General features: G+C 43.1%; 1 protein-coding gene across 4 annotated transcripts in view; it reads left to right on the forward strand.

The window, feature by feature from the left end:
• The first annotated feature begins 507 nt into the window (after nt 1-507).
• The window catches only part of UBAP2 (ubiquitin associated protein 2), a 165,609-nt gene continuing 141,617 nt past the window's right edge, over nt 508-24,499 (forward strand). For all 4 annotated transcript variants that reach the window (XM_073881453.1, XM_025852871.2, XM_025852872.2 and 1 more), the window contains exon 1: nt 508-598. The gene's annotated coding sequence lies outside the window, so the exon portion shown is untranslated. The remainder of the gene's footprint in view (nt 599-24,499) is intronic.

Genomic DNA, 24,499 nt, shown 5'->3' on the forward strand with positions numbered 1-24,499 from the left:
TTCCCTCTGGGCTTTGCCTCAGAGGACTAAGTCATAAATGCAAGGTCTATGAACCCGCGAGGGAAAGGCTGCGGTGGTGGGTGCCTTTGCTGTGCAGCATATTGGCGATAGTATTCCCCTCCCCGCGCAAGGTTTGGGAAGCCAGGCCTGTTTTGAATGGTTGGGCCACATCACATGACGAGAGGAAGGCGGCCGCAGGGGAGCGACTCGTGGTGCCTTGTGAGGTCATCACAGCGCGACAAGCTGCCGTTGTGGGCATCTTGGATGCGGTATGTAGTACCCTTCTGACAGCTCTGAGTACGAGAAATTTTATAAGGTCTCCCTTATTTGCTCCTTCCCGGTGCCTACCCCCGCCTCGGCGCTGTTGGCCTCTCCCAGTTGGCACGGGGGAGGCCGGAGGAACCGACGCGCTCGGTGGGCGGGCTGACGAGCCCCGAGCGAACGTCGCGTGGTGGCTCCTCCTTCGCTCATGACGCAGAGGTCACGTGACGGGCCGGGCCGCCTCTGCCGCCGCCGCCGCTTTGTAAGAGGCACATTGGCAGGTAACGAGCGGCGGCGGCGGCGGCAGCTGGTTCCGAGTCCAGCGAGAACAGCAGCGGTAATTGGCACCCTCTCTCTCCTTTCCTGTTCCAGAGCCCTGAGCGTAGCAGCGTGCGCTTTCTAGTCCTGGGTTCAGCTCTTCTTTCCTCGAACGCTCTTCATACTGCCCCAGCGCCCACTCATGAAGATCGGGCCAAGCGTTCCTCGCCAGCTTCAGGCGTCCTCAGTATGCCCAGGCCTGGGCGCCTTCCTTCCTCTCCCTGCGGGTCGCCCTGTGCTTCTTCCTGCCTACTCCGGTCCTAGTCGGCCTGGCCCCACCCAACCCCAGGGGGCGCCTTCCCCTCCCCCCTTCGGGTTTCTGCCCTGGAGGGTGTGGTTTTCTCTCCCACCTCTGTCCCTCCCTGTCTGTCCGCTGGAGCTCCCGCGCCACGCTGATGCTCCCCATCCTGGCCACCTTCCCGTTTTCACGTCTGTCGCTAGTCTTGGGACTGGACATCTTAGAGCCCAACTTGTGCGCTCTGAACCTTTCTTGGTTTACCCGGAGGAATAGTTAGATTCTACTCCTTTTCATTCTGGTTGGTTTTGGTGTTAGACTCTGGGGACTCAGTTTCTTTCTCCTCAGTCCCGGTTCCTCTAGTCTGGTTTTATCAGAGTTTTTAAAAACAGTTTTGAGAGCACCCTGTAAACCAAAGTTCTATGTTACTCTTTAGTGTATTACATTTCCGTTTTCTTTGCCTCTGAATCACTTTCCCACTTGGCTTTCCCACCTTTTCCCCTCGGTTTTCAATCTCGTTTTTTCCCCAAGCATCTCAAGTGCCGCCACTCTGATCTCATATCCTTGTTCTCTCTAGGAGTTGATCCCGTCATCATTCCTGTTATTTCCTGTTTGACATAATCTTGTAGCTTACTACCACCTCTGTTGTATATTGGTTTCTACTTATGTCCGAGGTGTATGGTCTGTTAGTAGTTAGGCTTGTCTTCGGCCCTTTTGTGCCCTAACAGTTAAAAGCTTTTGAAGGTCTTTATAAGGTATCCAAACATCTTTTATTCGAAGGGCATATAATTAACTTTTTGGGTGAACCCAGACCTTTTATATTTTCTCTTCAATTATAGTATACTTTTTTTAAAAAAAAGATTTTATTTATTTAATTGACAGAGAGAGAGAGAGAGAGAGAGACAGAGAGGGAACACAAGCAAGGGGAGTGGGAGAGGGAGAAGCAGGCTTCCCGCCGAGCAGGGAGCCCGATGCGGGGCTCGATCTGAGGACCCTGGGATCATGACCTGAGCCGAAGGCAGTTGCTTAACCAACTGAGCCACCCAGGCGCCCTATAGTATACTTTTAATTAATTTTATGGTATACTTTTTTTTTTAAAAAGATTTTATTTATTTGACAGAGGGAACACAAGCAGAGGGAGTGGGAGAGGGAGAAGCAGGCTTCCCGCTGAGCAGGGAGCCCAATGTGGAGCTCGATCCCAGGACCCTGGGATCCTGACCTGAGCTGAAGGCAGATGCTTAATGACTGAGCCACCCAGGCGCCCTATGGTATACTTTTTAAACCAAGAGTTATGTCAGTAGTGTATTCCTCACTTTTTGTCATGTATTGTACATCCCAATTTTTAGTGTCAGTTTGTCTAATAATGGTGGAAGGAAGATGAAGCTAATACCTGAGTTCTTCTGTATCCTTGGCATTGGATGCCTAGATTGTGATGTTTCAGGAAAGGGAGTAATTTCCACTCTTTGGAGACCATAGAGTCTTACAGTCCACCAATATCTCTTATGTACCTGCAGGGCCCTTTGGCTGGGGCTATCATCCTCCCATTGCTGTGAACACTTATCATGCAGAAGTGACTAGTTTCCCACACTGCTCTTCTGCTTATCTCCAGTATGTTCCATCTGATTTTTCCTCCTTAAGGCTAGTTCACATGTGTGATGAGATTTCCCCCACCTCTGTCCTGCTAGTTTTCCACAGCTCTGATTTCCCCTATTTGCTTCCTTGTTGCTTCCGACCCTCAAATTAATTCAGAGAAGGGAGAGTTTTTTGTTGTGATTGAAATATGGCTGGAAGTGGTGGCATGGAAATGAGGCCATGGGAAAGGGTTGTGGTAATTGCTTCTCCTGCCTGTTTCCTGCTGCTCTGGTTTCCTCTGGCCTCTCTCTTTAAATGTGGGCTGGACCAGCCGCAGTCACATGGAGCTGCCTTTAGAACAAGGCTAGAACAACAATAACACCTCGCTTCCTTTTCCTGGTAACTGATGCAGCCTGTGCAGTATTCACCAGCAGTGTCTCTTGGTATTAACCTGAGTGAGTTTTATTGTTTAGGGAGAAATGGTAGGAGAACTTGGCGAAGAATGGTTAATTTCAATAGGCCCTTGTGTTTTGATGGGAACTGGTTGCTATATCTACTCCTTTAACAGTACACTACATGAAGAAAGTATAAACCAGTGTTGAACTTTTGAACTGGTGTGAAGTGAAGCCTTTACTTTGGAAGTGTTACTCTTGAAGTATTGATTCCCCAGTCCTTTTTATTTTATTTTTTTTAAAGGATTTTATGTATTTATTAGCTCGACTGTGTGCAAGCGGAGAGGGGGCTGAGGTGGGAGGGAGATGCCAAGGGAGAGGAACAAGCAGACTTGCTCTGAGTGCAGAGCCCCACCCAAGGGCTTGATCCCACGACCCTGAGATCCTGACCTGAGCTGAAATCAAGAGTCAGATGCTTAACCCACTGAGCCACCCAGGTGCCCCAAGTTCCCAATCCTTTTTAAAAATGATGACTTAAGATGTGTTGTTATAAGACACTTTTTTTGTTTGATGAATGCCTGCGTGAATTCACAGATTGTGAAGTTTCTCTGTTAAATTTTATTTTGTTTATTAATCCTATGAGGTCAACAAATATTAGTTGGCTCTTAGTTAATTTGAGTAAATGGAGTGTCCTTTAAAAGTGGAGTGTATGGCGCTGGTTGTGTTGACTGGTAGAGTGGTGGTTCACGGATAGGTTTTGGAAACAGCTATTTTCTCCCCTCCCCCCACCCCACCCCCAAAGGAGAGTGAAGATGTAACTTGAAGGAAGTTGAGAGGGAAGACTTTTTTTTTTAAAGATTTATTTATTTGACAGAGACAGCGAGTGAGGGAACACAAGCAGGCAGAGAGGGAGAGGGAGAAGCAGGCTTCCCTGCTGAGCAGGGAGCCTGATGTGGGCCTCGATCCCAGGACCCTGGGATCATGACCTGAGCCAAAGGCAGACGCTTAACGAATGAGCCACCCAGGTGCCCAAGAGGGAAGACTTAAGAACAGGGAATATCACCGTTTAAGCCTGTGGTTAGTTTTGAAATAATTTTGACCCAACTGTCAAATATTTAGGAATGGACTCCTTTTTTTTTTTCATTTTTAAGTCCAAGAACCAAATTAATCAGGTTTGAGTTTTTTAATTTTTTAAAGATTTTATTTTTTTGACAGAGCGAGCGAGACGGAACATAAGCAGGGGGAGTAGGAGAGGGAGAAGCAGGCCTCCCACTGAGCAGGGAGCCTGACGCGGGGCTTGATCTCAGGACCCCGGGATCACGACCCTAGCTGAAGGCAGACACTTAATGACTGAGCCACCCAGGGCCTCTAAAAAAATTTTTTTTCACGGTTATTAAGAGAAAGAGCAAGAGTGTGAGTGGGGGGAGGGGCAGAGGGAGAGAGTCTCAAGCTGACTCCAAACTGAGCACAGAGCCTGATGTGGGGCTTGATCTCGACCCTGGGATCATGACCAGAGCCGAAGACAGTCGCTTAACTGACCAAGCCACCCAGGCATCCCCAAAATAAAAATATCTTTTTTTTTAAAGATTTATTTATTTGAGAGAGAGAATGAGAGATAGAGAGCACGAGAGGGAGGAGGGTCAGAGGGAGAAGCAGACTCCCCGCCAAGCAGGGAGCCTGATGTGGGACTCGATCCCGGGACTCCAGGATCATGACCTGAGCCGAAGGCGGTCGCTTAACCCACTGAGCCACCCAGGCGCCTCAAAATAAAAATATCTTTTTTTTTTTTTTTTTAAAGATTTTATTTATTTATGAGAGATAGAGAATGAGAGATAGAGAGCACGAGAGGGAAGAGGGTCAGAGGGAGAAACAGACTCCCGGCTGAGCAGGGAGCCCGATGCGGGACTCGACCCCGGGACTCCAGGATCATGACCTGAGCCGAAGGCAGTCGTTTAACCAACTGAGCCACCCAGGCGCCCCAAAATAAAAATATCTTAAAAAAAAAAGTAAATTATTTGAGTAAAAAAAAATTTTTTAAAAGATTTTATTTATTTATTTGACACAGAGACAGCGAGAGAGGGAACACAAGCAGGGGGAGTGGGAGAGGGAGAAGCAGTCTCCCCACTGAGCAGGGAGCCCGATGCGGGGCTCGATCCCAGGACCCTGGAATCATGACCTGAGCCGAAGGCAGACACCCAACGACTGAGCCACCCAGGCGCCCCTGAGTTAAAATTTTTTTTGGCATAGGTTTTTGAAGACCAGGTTTGTGAATTTGTTGCTGACATGGCATGTATGCTAGAGTGAGTTTTAATTTTCAGATAACTCATTTTCATACTGAGTGATGAGATAACTGAATTGGAACTCATTACTTTGGAATGTATTGAAATGGGCCTTAGATAAAGGAGTGTTTCATTTAAGACTACGCAGAGTTCTTAGAAAAGTTGTTTGGAATGTGTAGCTTGTGTTTTTTCATTTGGGACTCTGAGAGCAATAGAACATACATTTGATTTGGTCTAACACGTAAAATTTTATGAGAAGATTTTCAGATTTATAGAGAGAATTTCATTTGGATTTAGTTCCAAGCTTATTGTTGCTGTAACCTTGTTTCTTTTTAACACTGTTATTATTAACCTGTTTTTAACTAAGATGTCACATAGGAACTTTCAAGTTATACTATATGGGGGCACCTGGGTGGCTCAGTCTGTTGAGCATCCCACCCTTTGTGCACCCTTTGTTTTTCTCTCCATTTTATTTTTCTGCCTCCTTCTGCCTTTTCATCCCCATACAATAACACTCTCAACACTCAGTCTCAACTGATGAGGTTGTAGACCTTCTGACTGTACTTGCCACATAACACGCTGCTTTCAGATGAAAACCTAAAATATCTTTGCAACCTCTTTTCATGGGCTTGGGCAAGGTGCATAGTGCTACCTGTATTGTGTGTCTACCTAGCTGGAATGTGTGCTCTTTGAAGGGTGCAAGTTTTCATTTGATAACAGTGTTTGGCATTGTCAAATCATTAAGCAAGAGAGTAAGTGGGCTTAAAAAAACAGGTTTAGCTGAAATAGGGGTCTAGGAAAAAAAAGGACTGGCTTTAGGATTGATTGACAAGCCTTATGTTACATTGTTCTTAGACCAAATCAGTTTGTTCCTCTTTTTTGAAACTTCAGGGTCAGGCTATCTGGTACTGTTTGACCTAAGAAAATAACATTTTAGAAAATACGAGAAAATCAAAAGATAAAAATGACTTAATCATGGTTTAACATTTTAGTAGAAATCCTTTCTTTTTTTAATTTTTTCTTTTTATTTTTTTTAAAGTTTTTATTTAGAGAGAGCGAGAGAGAGTGCGCACGCACTAGAAGGGGAGAGGGAGAAGCAGACTCCCCGCTGAGCCGGGAGCCCAGTGTGGGATCATGACCTGAGCCAAAGGCAGACAACTAACTGACTGAGCCACCCAGGTGCCCCTGAAATCCTTTCTTTTTTTAAAGATTTGTTTATTTTAGAGGGAGAGATCATGAGCGAGCTAGAGGAGGGGCAGGGGAGAGAGAGAGAGAGAGAGAGAGAGAGAGAGAGAGAGGATCCCAAGCACACTCCCACGGGGCCTGACTCAGGGCTCCATCCCATGACCTTGAGACCATGACTCCAGCTGAAACCAAGAGTTGAGACGCTTGACTGTTGAGACTCTACCCAGGCACCCCAGAAATCCTTTTTTTCTTTATGTAAAGCATATACTTAAAGTGTGATAATACTTCTATACTTTGTGATTTTTATTAAGAGAATACATACCAAAGAAGGTATATGAGGTATAAAAATACATGTAGAGTTTTCAAAAACAAAAATAAAATGACTAGTCAAGACATAGAGCATTACTGTTGCCTGTATGCCCCTGTCATTTTGAAATCCAAGACTTTGCTTTTTCTTTCCCAGAGGTAAACATTAGCCTCCATTTTGGGTTTATTTAAAAAAATTTTTTTTGAGGGGTACCTGCGTGGCTCAGTTAGTTGGCTCAACTTTGGCTCAGGCCATGATACTAGGGTCCTGGTATGGAGCCCCACATCCGGCTCCCTGCTCAGCAGGGAGTCTGCTTCTCCCTCTCCCTCTGCCTTTTGCTCCCCCTGCTTGTGCTTGCTCTCTCTCAAATAAATGAAATCTTAAAATATATATATATATTGAAAATTTTTTAGAATAATTTTTATTCCATATAATCCATAAATAATAGTTTAATATTGCCATTTTCAGTCTTGAATTATTCAGAGTAAACTCTACCCACAAAATGGGACTCAAACTCACAACCCTGAGATCAAGAGTCCCATGTTCTACTGACTGAGTCAGGCAGGCCCCCCCTCAGTCTTGTTTTAAATGGAATTGTATGATTCTTTTTTGATACTTCTTTCACTCTTAAATGTTTTAGATTCATTCATGTTGATTCTGTCAGTCATTTTTAGTAGTATGGTACTCCACTGTAAGGATATGTCACATCTTACTCTATTGTGATGGATGTTTGTGTCATTTCCAGTTTTTTGTGATGAGAAATTTTTACTTGTCTCTTTGTGAACATTTGCACAACCTGACCCTCCTCCCAAAACAAACTTTTTTTTAAGAGAAGATTTAAGAGTTCTCAAGACTATGTAACTGGGAGTGGAGTTTTTGGGTTGTGTTTGTAGTATGTGTAACTTTACTAGGTGATCCTGGGGCACCTGGGTGGCTCAGTTGGTTAAGCAACTGCCTTCGGCTCAGGTCATGATCCTCGAGTCCCGGGATCGAGTCCCAAATCGGGCTCCCTGCTCAGCAGGGAGTCTGCTTCTCCCTCTGACCCTCTTCCCTCTCGTGCTTTCTATCTCTCATTCTCTCTCTCTCTCAAATAAATAAATAAAATCTTTAAAAAAAAAAAAACTTTACTAGGTGATCCCAAACTGTGTTGTACACTCATTTTTAATGAGGCTTTTCATCTTAACTACAGAACACAGAAAATTGAGTGATTATTTTTTCAATTCTCTAGAGGATGTACATAATTGAAATCATTCTAGAAGCCTAGGGAAGAAGTTTAATTCATACATAAAATGAATGCCTTAGACATTAGAACTGAATTCTCAAGACTGAGTTGATAAGAGTTCCACATCCTTATCTACATTTGGTATTGCTTTAATTTTTAAATGTTTTTGGCAATTCTAGTGGGATGTTTTAGATACATCTTTTATGAACATCACACAGCTAGATTTTGCTTTGCTAATATCTCCTTCCAACTTGTCTTTTAACTGGAGCATGGAGACTGTCATTGTTGATTATAATTTCGGATATTTTGTATATATTTTTTGCTATCAAAGTCTTTACTTGCCTTGTGTTTATTGTTTTTCTGTTCTTTTTGCAGTTTTGATTATTTCTGTTTGGTTTCCTTCAACTTTTTAATTTAATTTTTTTTTTTAAGATTTTATTTATTTATTTGACAGAGACAGAGACAGCGAGAGCAGGAACACAAGCAGGGGGAGTGGGAGAGGGAGAAGAAGGCCTCCCGCGGAGCAGGGAGCCCGATGTGGGACTCGATCCCAGGACCCTGAGACCATGACCTGAGCTGAAGGCAGACGCTTAACGCCTGAGCCACCCAGGCGCCCTTTAATTTAATTTTTTTTAAAAATCTATGAAAGCTATAGGAGTATTATGAACACATGTATACCTTTGACTTGGAGTCACTACTTAGTATTTTGCTACATTGACTTTTCTTTCTACTATGCACATTGTCTTTTGGGGCTGTTTTTTTTTGTTTGTTTTTGAATTTTATTTATTTATTTGACAGAAGGAGCACAAGCAGGGAGAGTGGGAGAGGGAGAAGCAGGCTTCCCGCAGAGCAGGGAGCCTGATGTGGGGCTCGATCCCAGGACCCTGGTATCATGACCTGAGCGATGCTTAACCACTGAGCCACCCAGGCGCCCCGAGGCTGAATGTTTTGGAAAGTAAAGTGAAACATCTTGACATATATGCCTAAATATTTCCTTAGCAAGTATCTCTTTACAATAAAGAGCTTCTCTTAAAAAGAAAAACAAGGGGCGCCTGGGTGGCTCAGTCGTTAAGCCTTTGGCTCAGGTCATGATCCCAGGGTCCTGGGATCGAGCTCCGCATCAGGCTCCCTGCTCGGCTGGAAGCCTACTTCTCCCTCTCCCACTCCCCCTGCTTGTGTTCCTGCTCTTTGCTATCTCTCCCTCTCTGTCAAATAAATAAATAAAATCTTAAATAAATAAATAAAAAGAAAAACAAGCTGATCCTACCTAGGAAAGTGAATAATTATTTAATAATATATCTAATGAATAATGTCAATAATAGCTGATAAAAATTTACATTTAGATTTCCCAGTTCACAAAATGTCTTTTGTAACTTTTGTTACTGTCCAGAGTTTCTGCTTTACCCTGTTTGTGTATTGTCAGTGAAATATAATATTGAATGATAATCTGTTTAAGTGATTATTTTGTCATTTATCAGGCATAATTGCCAGTCAGATTATCTGATAAGTAAGATAACTACTGCTGTTATTTAGTTTAGATAATTCTTGCTAGTGTCAAGTAATTTGCAATTTATTGTAGACTGTGTGTAACTTTCTTGGGCTGTTAGACAAAATATTCTGTGTGTCTTGTTAATCTTATGCAGACCCCAGGTTTTGAAAAAATGAAAGTCCTTTTGATGTGTGGGAATAAGGGTAAACTATTACATAGATAAAAACTTTAGAAAGTAAATTTTTTTTTTAAGATTTTATTTATTTTTGTGGGAGAAGGAGGGAGAAGGAGCATGAGCAGGGGGAGGGGTAGGGGGAGGGATAGAGGGAGAATCAAACTACCCCATGAGGTGAGAACCTGTTGTGGACCCTATCCCAGGACCCTGGGATCATGACCTGAGCTGAAGACAGATGCTTTTTTTTTTTCTTTTTAAGATTTTATTTATTTATTTGAGAGAGAAAATGAGATAGAGAGCACGAGAGGGAAGAGGGTCAGAGGGAGAAGCAGACTCCCTACTGAGCAGGGAGCCCGATGCGGGACTCGATCCCGGGACTCCAGGATCATGACCTGAGCCGAAGGCAGTTGCTTAACCAACTGAGCCACCCAGGCGCCCCAAAGACAGATGCTTAACTGACTGAGCCACGCAGGCACCCTAGAAAACGTTCTCATGGCATTTTATTTCTGTGAAATGCTCAGAGTGTAGGTTAACCTAGATTAGGCCTGAGTTGTTGCTGTTGCTAATGTGTGCTCCTAAATAGGTGTTCACCTGAACAAAGCTTTAATGTTGCTGCTTGTCAGCAACTGTTAAGTGCTACTGATTCAGGTGGATAATGCACTGTCCCTGCTCTGTAGGTGCTTAAATTTGTAGAGGAAGACAAAAGAAGACACAGTGCATTTAGGAGCCAGAATCCTTTTGGGAGCGACAGAGGAAAGTGCTTTCAGTTGAGTTTGGATATTGGGGAGGCTTCCTTGAACCAGTGGGAGGCTGAGCCTTACTTTTCCTGTACTCTTCTTATAGGATCAATAATGGCCAAATTCCTGAAGTTATAATTGTTTCTTTTGTTAAAACACTCTGAATATTAGGAGCGCCTGGCTGGCTTAGTCATTGGAACATTAGACTCTTGATCTCGGGGTTGTGACTTCGAGCCCCACGCTGGGTGTAGAGATTACTTAAAAATAAAATTTTGAGGAGCACCTGGGTGGTGCAGTCTAAGCGTCTGACTCTTGGTTTCTGCTCACATTGTGATCTCAGGGTCATGAGATCAATCCCAATGTTGGGGCTCTGTTTGGAGTCTGCTCCAGATTCTTTCTCCCTCTCCCTCTGACTCTATTCCCCCCCCCCCCTCCCCCCCCCCCCCCCCCCCCCCCCCCCGCTCAGGCCCGCTCTGTCTGAAATAAAATCTTTAAAAAAATAAAATCTTTGAAAAATAAAGAAAAAGGGGCATCTGGTGTCTTGGTCAGTTAAGTGTCCAACTGTTGATTTCATCTCAGGTCTTGATATCAGTGTTGTGTGTTCATGCCCTGCATTGGGCTCCATGCTGGGAATGGAGCCTCCTTAAAAAAAAAACAAACCTAGAATTTTGCATCAGTTTTAGTTCAGTTTTATTAGAATTTGCTATTATTTTGATTACTATATTATTGTATCTTTTGTTTGGCCGCCATTGGTAGTTTATTTGTAGCAGCTAGTAAAAGAGAAACTGTTTATTTTATTTATTTATTAAAAGATTTCTTATTTGAGAGAGAGAGAGTGCATGAGCCAGGGGGAGGAGCAGAGGGAGAGGGAGAAGAAAAGAAGACTCTCTTCTGGGGAGGGAGCCTGACATGGGGCTCCATGACAGGACCTTGAGATCATGACCTGAGCCAAAGGCAGCCGCTTAACCAGCTGAGTCACCCAGGTGCCCCTATTTATTTTTTAAAGATTTTTTTTTTTTTTTAGTAACCTCTACACCCAAAATTAGGTTTGAATTCACAACCCTGAGATCAAGAATCTCATGATGCACAGACTGAGCTAGCCAGGTACCCCAAGAGAAACTAAGTTATTCTCTTCTATTTATTTACTTAACCTGTGAGGGCTATGCACAACGTGGGGCTCGAACTCATGACCCTGAGATCAAGAGTCACATATTCCGGGCGCCTGGGTGGCTCAGATGGTTAAGCGTCTGCCTTCGGCTCAGGTCATGATCCCAGGGTCCTGGGATCGGGTCCCGCATCGGGCTCCCTGCTCCTTGGGAGCCTGCTTCTCCCTCTGCCTGCCTCTCTCTCTCTCTCTCTCTCTCTCTCTCTCTCTCTCTCTCTCTCTCTGTCTCTCATGAATAAATAAATCAAATCTTTAAAAAAAAAAAAGTCACATATTCCTCTAAGCCAGACAGGCACTCCAAGTTACTCTTACTATAAGTTATTCACATTATTTTCTTTGGGTCAGTTTTTTTTTTTAATTTTTTTTTTATTTGACAGAGTACAAGCAGGGGGAGCGGAAGGCAGAGGGAGAGGGAGAAGCAGGCTCCCCGCTGAGCAGGGAGCCCGATGCGGGGCTCGATCCCAGGACCCTGGGATCATGACCTGAGCCGAAGGCAGACGCTTAACAGCTGAGCCACCCAGGCGCCCCTGTTTGTTGTTTTAATGCTTATTTCACTTTATCAAAAGATCCCAGCTGTAATGGGACATAGCTAGCATACTATGAACCAGTTTATATACTCTGACAGTCTAGCCATCTGTGGGACAAAGAAATGACCAGTGTCACAAAGGATTTTATTGGAGCATAGTTGGCCTGTGGTGATACTTGTGTAATTGGTAAATACTAAAAATCATTGAATTTTACACTTAAAAAAGGTGAACTTAATGGTAATCGCTATACCTCAGTAAAGTTGCCTAAATTGTTTGAATAAATAGGCAATGTTTTGAAATTAAATCCGAAACAAAAGTGGTCATTGAACATTAATACTGTAGTTGCTAGTATTTATGGTAGCTATTAGGACTTAGACTAAGCATTGGAGGTACATTATTTTGTTTGGTGCTCCTCCCAGGCTTGAGAAAGATTAAAGTACTTAGTCAAGGTTACCTAATCTACTAATTTGTAGAATGCAGGTCTGTGTGACTTCCAAACCTTTGTTCTTCACCCCCCCCCAACCTGTGTTCTTAATCACAATACTGTACTACTTTACCTGTCTGAAATATTGCTCTCTGGGAGTATAGCCAAGTGCTGGGCAATCAGTCAAACAGTGTCCACAGTTGTGGTACATAAATCTGGGGGTTTGCACTGGATGGGAAATGAGGGGCTGGAGATGCAGGTGGCACCCTTGAACTCCACTGCCTGGTTTCACTAGGCCCCATTTCACTTTTACCTATTTTTATCTAATTAATTAATTATGTAAACTCTACGCCCAGCATGGGGGGGTGTTGAACTCAGGACCCCAAGATCAATACATACTCTACTGACTGAGCCACACAGGCGCCCCTGTAATCTTTTTGAGATACACAGCTGAAATAGTCATTGCTTACAAGATAGAACATGCAGTTTCCCAGAGTGCTTGGATGGTAATTTTTGTAAGCCTTTGTTTTTGAGATTAATGTAGATGTAGAGAATAGTTTTTTATACACATACTTCTGAGAAGGAAAAGGATAGGGAATATTTTCTCAATAGTAGTGGTAGGAGATTTCCTTATTAAGGATTTTTGTATTTGATATTTGAATGAAAACTGAGCCTGGTGTATAAGTGACAGGTGTGTTAACATTTGAATGGATTGCATGACTATATTTTGATACATTCTTCAGGTAACTGGCATTTTAAAAGTTGCTTTTGGGGTGAGTGAAATGGTAATGAAGTTGCCATTAGAATAAAACAAATACATTTTATTTTTAAAAAGATTTTATTTAGGGCGCCTGGAGTTGCCATTAGAATAAAACAAATACATTTTATTTTTAAAAAGATTTTATTTAGGGCGCCTGAAGTTGCCATTAGAATAAAACAAATACATTTTATTTTTAAAAAGATTTTATTTAGGGCGCCTGGGTGGCTCAGTTGGTTAAGCAACTGCCTTCAGCTCAGGTCATGATCCTGGAGTCTCGGGATCGAGTCCCGCATCGGGCTCCCTGCTCAGCAGGGGTCTGCTTCTCCCTCTGACTCTCTTCCCTCTTGTGCTATCTCTCATTCTCTCTCTCTCAAATAAATAAAAATCTTTAAAAAAATAAAAAATAAAAAAAATAAAAAGATTTTATTTATTTGACAGAGAGCACAAGCATGGGGGACCAGCAGGCAGAGGGAGAGGGAGCAGCAGAGTCCCTGCTAAGCAGGATCACCTGATGTGGGGCTCATTCCCGGGACCCTGGGACCATGACTTGAGCTGAAGGCAGACTTTAAACTGACTGAGCCACCCAGGCACCCCTACACTTTTTTTTTTTAAACAACTCAGACTATATTCTCGTTCATGAGGAAGGTTAGAGAACTGTAGTGAAAAACTGTGGTTTTTAAGTACTTAAAAATCTGTATTTATACTTTTGGCTTACAGTAATAGAGACGATACAGCTGTCTTGGAATGGTTTAATAATGGATATATTGAACTTCTATAAGTTAGTTGTGAAATATTTATAACAAATGAGTGTCCAGTGTTCAAGTAGTTCATGCAGAAATGTGAAAAATGAGAACTTGAAATATTCTTGCTTATCTGTCTTCAGTAAGAATTGGAGATTTGTAAAGTTTTGTGAGATATGAACTAAAACTTTCAAGTGATTATGAATTGAACTAGGTAACATTTTTGAGTGTTGTTATATATGGGATTTCTTGAAGTTCTTTTCACAGTTTGGAATTGGAGATTTTCCTGCATTGACCATTGTTATGGCTTTTCTGTGCTTGAAAATAAGAAACGAGGCATGCCTGTGTGGCTCAGTTGGTTAAGTGTCTGCTTTTGGCTCAAGTCATGATCCCAGGGTTCTGGGATAGAGCCCCGTGTTGGGCTCCCTGCTCGGCAGGAAGTCTGCTTCTCCCTCTCCCACTCCCCCTGCTTGTGTTCCCTCTCTCTTGCTGTCTCTCTGTCAAATAAATAAATAAAATCTTAAAATAAGAAATGAGTTAAACTGACATTTTGGTTTAGGTAATGTTTTGGCTTAGAGTATCAAGAATTAAAGATTCTTGATTTTTGTGACTGGGTGTGGTCAATATGACTTGATTAAAAGAAACATTTGGCTTGGGGCGCCTGGGTGGCTCAGTCATTGGGCGTCTGCCTTCGGCTCGGGTCGTGATTCCAGGTCCTGGGATTGAGCCCTGCGTCGGGCTCCCTGCTCGGTGGGGAGCCTGCTTCTCCCTCTCCCACTCTCCCGCTTGTGTTCCCTCTCTCGCTGTGTCTCTCTCTGTCAAATAAATAAATAAAATCTTAAAAAAAAAGAAAAAGAAACATTTGGCTTATTGAACTTGTATCCCCAAGGATGGTGAGGTCAGTTAACCTATGGTTTGACACCTTTTTTTCCCTTTCTAAAGAATATTTTTTTTTTTTTAAGATTTTATTTATTTATTTGACAGAGAGAGAGAGAGAGAGAGAGCACAAGTAGGCAGGCAGGCAGGCAGAGGCAGAGGGAGAAGCAGGCTCCCTGCTAGGCAGGGAGCCCGATGTGGGGCTCGATCCCAGGACCCTGGGATCATGACCTGAGCCGAAGGCAGACGCTTAACTGACTGAGCCACCCAGGCGCCCCCTTTTTTTCCCTTTCTGACTGGGTCTTATGAAGATGAAATAAGCCAAAAGGAGAAGGCATCTCCCCTGCATACCCTTTCCCTCAGAAGGTCTCTTGAGACTTCACTTGATTCTTTCCAGAGAGGATAGGTGGGACTAATGCAGCTGAACATGGTTGGGAAAGAGCCACATTAAAGTAGGGTTAGGGACAGAAGAATTTGAGATGGGAACATTCACTTGGCAATTTATTACCACTTTTTTGTTAATACTCAGGAAGTAGGCCCTTTTCTTTCTTTCCTTCCTTCCTTTCCTCCCTCCCTGATAAAATGCATGCTGACATAAGTGGATGCTGGCATGTGGGTAGGGGTCGTCTCTTAATCACTCAAGCTATCCTAGAAGTCGTTATGCAGACTGCTGAAAATCAAGGTTTGAGGGCTTAAGCTACTCAAGGGCTTGGTGGAAAGCCCCCTGCCCCCCCCCCATTAAACTCATGAATGAGTTAAAAATAATGCAGATGATTTTTATTTTTTTATTTTATTTTTTTAAAGATTTTATTTATTTGACAGAGACACAGCAAGAGAGGGAACACAAGCAGGGGGAGTGGGAGAGGGAGAAGCAGGCTTCCCGCGGAGCAGGGAGCCCGATGTGGGGCTCGATCCCAGGACCCTGGGATCATGACCTGAGCCGAAGGCAGATGCTTAACGACTGAGCCACCCAGGTGCCCCGATGATTTTTATTTTTTTATTTTTATTTTTTAAAAGGATTTTATGTATATATTTATTTAGCATGAGCAGGGGGAGGGGGAGAGAGAGAGTGAGTCTCAACTCCATGCTCATCTTGGAGCCCCACACAGGGCTCAGTGTCATGACCCCGAAATCACAACCTGAGCAGAAATCAAGAGTTGGATGTTTAACTGACTAAGCCACCCAGGTGCCCCTGTGCAGATGATTTTAAAATAAATGACAGTTTGGGGATGCCTGTGTGGCTAAGTCGGTTGAGCGTCTGCCTTCGGCTCAGGTCATGATCCCAGGGTCCTGGGATCCCAGGCCCACATCGGGCTCTCTGCTCCACGGGGAGCCTGCTTCTCCCTCTGCCTCTGTCTGTCATGTATAAATGAATAAAATCTTTAAAAAAATAAATAAATGACAGTTTGAAACATTGCATTGTCCTTGGGTTCAGAAACTATTTTTGGAAAAAAACAAAAAAAAACTTTTTTTTTTTTTGAAGATTTTATTTATTTGACAGAGAGAGGGATCTGCAGGCAGAGGGAGAAGCAGGCTCCTCACCAAGCAGGGAGCTGGATGTGGGGCTCGATCCCAGGACCCTGGGATCACGACCTGAGCTGAAGGCAGACGCTCAACCGACTGAGCCACCCAGGCGCCCCAAGAAACTATGTTTGAAAAGTAGCCATACTGTGCTGTCCAGAAGTGCAGATACATAAATGGTGCCACTTTAGAGAAAGAGGCCAGGGACAGGAAAGACAGGATTGATATATTTAGGAAAGCAAGTTCCTAGGTATTTCCTGGGGTTAGAATAGATTCAGACTGGGGTGCCTGGCTGGCACAATTGGTAAAGCATGGGACTCTTGATCTTGTGTCATGAGTTTGAGCCCAATGTTGGGTGTAGAGTTTACTTTAAGAAAAAAACAAACAACAAAAAACAAAGAATAAATTCAGACGAATTTCCCACTTTACCCATCACATGGTTACAATAACTGACGTAGAATCAGAAGTTAAATGATGTTTGTTGTACTGTATTTCTCAAAGATGGGAGGTATGTGTTGCATTTTAGAAGGCATTTATATCAAAAAAATATTGGAACCAAAACCATCCTGGCCCCTAAGGAGTTTTCTTTCCGAGTACCATAATACTGGATTCTGTAGCTGAACAGGATAATTGAGGTGCTATAATTAACGCTGTGTTGCTTTTACATAGTCGTTTATATCCCAATGTTCTGTGATAAAAGCATGATACAGCCATTTCTAGTGGATGACAGTAATGCAAAACAAATAGAAAACACTGAAAGCATACTCACCTAGATTTATTTATTTATTTATTTATATTTATTTTGAGAGTGCGGGTGTGCATGCACGAGTGGGGGGTGGGGGGGAGGATGGAGGGGCAGAGGGAGACAAGCAGACTCGCCACTGAGCAGGGAATCCGATCTAGGGCACCTGGCTGACTCATTTAGTGGGGTGTGTGACTCTTGATTTCACGGTCATGAGTTTGAGCCCCACATTGTGAGGGTAGAGATTACTTAAAAGAATAAAAAACACAAACTTGTCTTTCTGAATGTAATTTCTGGTTCTATAGGTCTGGGATGACCTTGAGAATTTGCATTTGTGATGTTCTCAGGTGATGCTGCTGCTGGTCTTGACATCACACTTTGAGGACCACTAATTCCATAGTAGTAGTTTGACATCCCACTTGTACATTAGAAGCTTGGAAAGTTTTTTTTTTTTTTAAGATTTTATTTATTTGAGAGAATGTGAGAGAGAGCATGAGAGAGAGCACAAGCAAGGGGGAGGGGTAGAGGGAGAAACAGACACCCCCGCTGAGCAGGGAGCCCAATGCGGGGCTTGATCCCAGGACCCTGGGATCATGACCTGAGCCCAAGGCAGACACTTAACCCATTGAGCCACACAGGCGCCCCAGGATTTTTTTTAAGAATTTTATTTATTTGTTTGACAGAGACATGGTGAGACAGGGAACACAAGTAGGGGAAGTGGGAAAGGGAGAAGCAGGCTCCCCACCTAGCAGGGAGCCCGATGTGAGGCTCGATCCCAGGACCCTGGGATCACGACCCGAGCCGAAGGCAGGCGCTTAATGATTGAGCCACCCAGGTGCCCCTAAGATTTTATTTTATTTCATTTTTTTAAAGGTTTTATTTATTTATTTGAGAGAGAGAGAGCACATGAGACAGGGGAGGGTCAGAGGGAGAAGCAGACTTCCTGCTGAGCAGGGAGCCCGATGCGGGGCTCCAGGATTAGGACCTGAGCTGAAGGCAGTCACTTAACCACTGAGCCACCCAAGCGCCCCTAAGATTTTATTTATTTATTTATTTGTTTGTTTGTTTGACAGAGACACAGCGAGAGAGAGGGAACGCCAGCAGGGGGAGTGGGAGAGGGAGAAGCAGGCTTCCCTCGGAGCAGGGAGCCTGATGTGGGGCTTGATCTGAGGACCCTGGGATCATGACTTGAGCTGAAGGCAGATGCTCAACCAGCTGAGCCCCCTGAGCCTCCCAAGATTTTTTTTAAATTTAGTTCTTTTTTTATTTTCTTTTTTCTTTTTTTAAAGATTTTATTTATTTATTTGAGAGAATGAGATAGAGAGCATGAGAGGGGGGAGGGTCAGAGGGAGAAGCAGACTCCCTGCTGAGCAGGGAGCCCTATGCGGGACTCGATCCTGGGACTCCAGGATCATGACCTGAGCCGAAGGCAGTTGCTTAACCAACTGAGCCACCCAGGCGCCCCTAAATTTAGTTCCTTTAAAAATTTTATTTATTAGAGAGAGAGGGAGAGTGATGGAGCACAAGCAGGGGGAGCGGCAGACAGATGGAGAAGTAGGCTCCCTGCTGAGCAAGGAGCCTGATGTGGGACTCCATCCCAGGACCCTGGGATCATGACCTGAGCTGAAGTCAGACACTTAACTGACTGAGCCACCCAGGCATTCCGATTTTTTTTTTTTTTTAAGATTTTATTTTTAAGTAATCGCTACACCCAATGTGGACCTTGAACTTAGAACCCTGAGATCAAGAGTTGCATGTTCTGAGTGAGCCAGCCAGGCACCCCTGAAAAAAAATTTTTTTTAAATTGAGATATAAGTTGTATATTATAAAATTCATCCTTTTATAGTATACAGTTAAGTGGTTTTTTAGTTTAGTATATTCACAAAGTTGTGCAGACATCTCTTTCTAGAACATTTTCATCACTCCAAAAAGAAACCTATACCCATTAGCAGTCGATGCTTATTTTTCCCTGCTCCTAACCCCTGGTAATCACTGGTTTACATTTGTCTCTGGATTTGCCTATTCTGGACATTACCTTTAAATGGAATAATTATATGGACTTTGTCGCTTAGGATAATGTTTTCAAGGTTCATCCATATTGTTGCATGTATCAGAAGTGATATTCCTTTAATTTAATTTTACTTTTTTTAAGATTTTATTTATTTGACAGAGTGAGAGAGCACATACAGCGGGGCAGCAGAGGCAGAGGGAGAGGAAGGGTCCCCACTCAGCAGGGAGCCTTAAGCGGGGCTTGATCACAGGACCCTTGGATTATGACCTGAGCGGAAGGCAGACGCTTAACCAACTGAGCCACTCAAGTGCCCCTTAATTTAATTTTTAAAGTAGGCTCTACACCTATCATGGGGCTTGAATCCACCATCATAAGATCAAGAGTTGCATGCTCCATTGATTGAGCCAGCCTGGCACCCCAGAACTTTATTCCTTTTAGTACTTGAATAATGTATGGTTACGCCTTACTTGTTTATCCATTCATCAGTTGATAGGGCATTTGGGTTGTTTCTGCTTTTTGTCATAATGCTGCTGTGAACATTCATGTGCACAATCCTGGGCAAACGTATGTTTTCAATTCTCTTGGGTCTGTACCTAGAAGTGGAATTGCTTGGTCATATGGTAACTCTTTAACTATCTAGGAACTACTGGGAGAACCTTAAAAAATAATACTGATATCTGGGTCCTATTCTGAGTGGCTCTGATTTTAATAGGACCTGGTTTCTTTCTTTCTTGCTTTCTTTAATTTTAATTTTTTCTTTGGGTTCATTTTTTAGAAGTTGCCCAAGTGGTTGTACTGTGCAGCCAGGGATGGTGATGGATAGTGATCCACTCTTCAAGATTCTTAAACTTGTTTGATGTGAGAAATTCCTGATGCTTCTGGAGATATGCTTGTTAACATTTGGACATGGGTAGAATGGCATATTTAGCTAATGAGTATAGTGACAAACCTGGGTTGAGACTTTCTAGTGTTTCATGGGGTTGCAGTTTTTCTGGGCTCCCCCCCTTTTTTTTAAGATCTTATTTTGAGAGAGAGAGAGAGCGGGGGATGGGCAGAGGGAGAGGGAGAAGCAGACTCCTCCCCTGCTGAGCAGAGAGCCTGATGCGGGGCTCCATCCCAGGACCCCAGAATCATGACTTGAGCCAAAGGCAGAGGCTTAACTGACTGCGCCAGTCAGCTGCGCCTGGGCTCCTTCTTAACTTGTTTTGCCATTCTCCTGGTTCTTCAGGCCCGCTGTGCAACCACAGGATCAGAAATGGCAAGAGATAATAGCATGCAGTAATTCCTTATTGCTAGAGCCTATGAGGAACTTGGAAGGTTTCAGAAACGGAAATTGAAAGCAGAAAGTGGACTGTAGATGTGCTCTTGTATATGTGGGTAAGGTACAAACTCTGGTGTGTGTGTGTGTGTCAGGGGGAGACCAGAGAATAATATATAAGAAGGTAAATAGAATCTGATATAAGTAGAGCAAGATAATAGTGATTTTGTATGTGTCTCTGTTTAATAAGAATTACTACTGGATTTATGAGGAAGGCATTATTAATATTTTGTTCTGGTAAAGGGATTTTTAGAAATTCTATTTTAATCTGGTTACAGTCTTACAATTAAATTTTTTTTTACTTTATAAAATAGACCCTTTAGTTCCTTGGCTGTGGAGTAGTAACCCTCTAAAGGAAGGTACCCTCTTGGTATGTGGGGGGTGCTTTTATTTTTATTTTATTTTTTTAAAATTTTATTTATTTGACAGAGACACAGTGAGATAATGAACACAAGCAGGGGGAGTGGGAGAGGGAGAAGCAGGCTTCCCGCTGAGCGGGAGCCCGATGAGGAGCTCGATCCCAGGACCCTGGGACCATGACCTGAGCCGAAGGCAGATGCTTAACGACTGAACCACCCAGGTGCCCAAATGGGTATTTTCTTAATACGAAAAGCAAGAACACAAATTGGAACTTAATACAAATAATGAAACAGAACTGATAACGGTACAATATAGATCCAAGGGAGCGCCTGTGGGTATCTGAAAGGCTGGGAAGATAGGTGAGATACTGACCCAGAACCAGATCTGTCATACCAGGTATGAGCTATGTAGGTGATGCTGACAGTAGTTACACTGCTTTATTTTTAATTTTTAAAATTTTTTATTTTTTTTAAAGATTTAATGTACTTGACAGAGACACAGCGAGAGAGGGAACACAGGCAGGGCAAGTGGGAGAGGGAGAAGCAGGCCCCCCATGGAGCAGGGAGCCTGATGCGGGGCTCGATCCCAGGACCCTGGGATTACGACCCGAGCTGAAGGCAGAAACCCAGCCATCTGAGCCACCCAGGCGCCCCAGTTACACTGCTTTAAAGAACAGGAAGCTGAGTTGGAGTCTTGTATATCTACAATTGAACGATTAGCTTTGCAACATAGCATAATGATTAAGAGTACAGACTGTGGAGCCAGATGACCTGGATTTGAATCTTGGCTTTACCACTGGCTAGCTGTGAATCTGTGTATCTCAGTTTCCTGTCTGTAAAATGGGAGTATGTATTAGTATGTACTTCAGTGTTGGTAAGATTAATGACTTAATACTGCGTATGTAAAGCCCTTCAGTAGTATCTGGCACATAGTAAATGGTATGTGTTCACTGCTCTTACTATTTTACTTGCTTAAGGGTTTTAGGCTTTTGAGAATGAACGAATGAATCAAATTTTCATAAAGATGAAGGACCCCTATTCCTAAGATAGTCCCGGCACCACTGGTCTGAGGACTGAGTGAACAGCATCTCTGAGCATTCTTGACGGAGACTTGTTTCTTGAACACAAATTGTATATTTTGTTTTTAGTAGTTGAGCCCTTAGCTGACTAATTTATGTTGACTTGAGTTAATTACATTCTCTTTGAAAAAGAGACATTCATTTTGCTGTTTCTGGAATGTAGATTTTTTTCTGATGCAGTAGATGAGATACCCCCCCCCCCACCATTGTGTGAGCCTCCTGGTTTTAGAGCTATCTTCCATTGCTGATACTTGGTGATACTATCTTAAATAAAGCACTTTGGTGGTTGGTGCTTTCAGCAAAATCTTCATAGTTCTCAGCATGTTATCAAAAAGTGTTCTGTAATTTTTCAGAATGATCAAATGTGCCCTTGTTTTTCTTTTATGGTATGATATTACATGCTTTTTAGGTAAATTTCTATCCACCCACTCACCCCGCCCCCTTTGGCTTAAAGTTAGGGTCCTCTTGGGATGAATTTGTGGTATTTAAGCTTCAGTATAAGTGCAACTGGCTGTTGTTAACCATTTTCAGTTCACTCTAAACTCTGGAATCACTTTAAATGCCATTGTTTCACTGAGGTACCTTATCTTTAAAAGTCCTTGAAAAAAACAGCAGTTAATAAAACGTTTTCTAAAAATACCTGTTCTACAGAGGAAGTCTGTAGTTTAATCAAGTTAGTTTATTCTCTTGGCTTACTTTCCTTATATAACAAGTAATTTAGACTATTCCTACACTTGAGATAATCTAGGAAGCTTTATATGGTATTTTGCCGGCAGTGTTTTTAAAGAGGTTAAACATGTAGCAGTTCTTACCTGCTGTTAATCTGTCCTATCTTTAATTTACTTTGGTTGAAGCGAGGTAAATAAGGGTTTTAAAATTCGGTTGAATAGACTGAAATAACCTGGTGTTTCCTTCACTTCAAGAACTTGAGATATGTATGTTTGAGTTTCTCCTGGATTATTTTTAGAATCTCTTGCTCTTGTCTGTTTCTATTCTAAGAATTCTCTTGGAACATGTTTGAGGGTAGTAGTTCTTGTGGGTGGAGAGTGATAGAGGGGATGGGACACAAGTGTAAACTGGATTCCTTTGGTCTGGCAACTGGGTGCTTATTGCTATTTACTACACATAACTCTGTGTCCAGAAGAAAGGACATAGAATTTCCCCATGTGACAGTATGTTAAAGTTGTAGCTTTTTATAGTCTAGTTTCCTTGCCTTGTTCATTTTATAATTCATTGGTGGTAACAGTTTTTAAGGGTGTTGATAATTATTTTGATAACTTATGCTTTTATTTTGATTTGTGAATTCATTGTCTCCAGAAGTTTTATATAAAATTAGTATAAAAGTTTTTTTTTCTTTATTCATTTGAGACAGAGAGATAGAGAGAGAGAGCATGAGCAGGGAGAGATGCAGAGGGAGAGGGAGAAGCAGGCTCTCCGCTGAGTAGGGAGCCAGATGTGGGACTCATCCCAGGACCCAGGACCTGAGCCAAAGGCAGAGGCTTAACCATCTGAGCCACCCAGGTGCCCCTAAAATTAGTATAAGAAAGTTTGTTGAATCATAACACCCTGTTAATATATTTTCTGGGCTCTTTTTTTTTTTTTCCTCTTTTTAAAAAGATTTCATTTATTTCTTTGAGAGAGCCAGCACACGAGCAGGGGGAGGGGCAGAGGGAGAGGGAGAAGAGGGAGAAGCAGACTCCCCTGCTGAGCAGGAAGCCCAACTCTGGGCTGAATCCCAGGACAGTGGGATCATGACCTGAGCTGAAGGCAGATGCCCAACCGACTGAGCCACCCAGCTGCGCTTGGGCTCTGTTTTTCCATAGGATTTCAGTAGCACTTTTTCCCCCCCCCCGTGCTTGCTGTAAACTCCCAGTTTTATCTTTGGAGGTTTTTTGCTGGACATCTGAAACATTAAGTAAGATTTTTTTAATTTGTATTTTTAAAGGTTAGTTACACCCAGTGTGGGGCATGAACTCATGATCCTGAGATCAAGAGTAGCATATTCTACCGACTGAGCCAGCCAGGTGCCCCAAGGCTTTTTTTATTATTATTTTTATTAATTTTTAAAATTTTTTAAAAGATTTTATTTTTTTTTTTTTAAAGATTTATTTATTTATTTATTTGACAGAGAGACACAGCGAGAGAGGGAACACAAGCAGGGGGAGTGGGAGAGGGAGAAGCAGGCTTCCTGCTGAGCAGGGAGCCCGATGTGGGGCTCGATCCCAGGACCCTGGGATCATGACCTGAGCCGAAGGCAGACGCTTAACGACTGAGCCACCCAGGCGCCCCAAAAGATTTTATTTATCAGCATGAAAGTGAGCCCAAGTGGGGGAAGGGGGAGAGGAAAAAGCAGGCTCTGCACTGAGGAAAGAGCCCACTGTGGGACTTGACCCTAGGACCTTGAGATCACGACCGAAGCCGAAGGCAGATGCTTAACTGACTGAGCCACCCAGGTGTCCCCCAAGACGTTTTTTTTAAGATTATTTGAGAGAGTGAGCAAGCAGGGGGAGGGGTTGAAGGAGAGAGAGAATCTCAAGCAGACTCTCTGCTGAGCACGGAGCCTGATGCAGGGCTCAATCTCAGGACCCTGAGATCATGACCTGAGCTGAAATCAAGAGTTGGATGCTTGGGTTGCCTGGGTGGCTCAAATTCTGGTTCAGCCATGGAACTGGGGACATTATTTATAGTCTAATCACATACATTGAATGAGGATTGAGGATTGCAATGGAGATATAAAGTCTTAATGTTTATACTGAGGCAGTGAATTAGTAAAATTGTAATAAGTTTGAAACTAAAAAAAGTTTA

This window comes from Callorhinus ursinus, unplaced genomic scaffold, assembly GCF_003265705.2.
Source record: "Callorhinus ursinus isolate GAN/ISIS: 27379988/994484 unplaced genomic scaffold, GSC_fseal_2.0 scaffold42, whole genome shotgun sequence".
NCBI classification, from domain to species: Eukaryota; Metazoa; Chordata; class Mammalia; order Carnivora; family Otariidae; genus Callorhinus; species Callorhinus ursinus.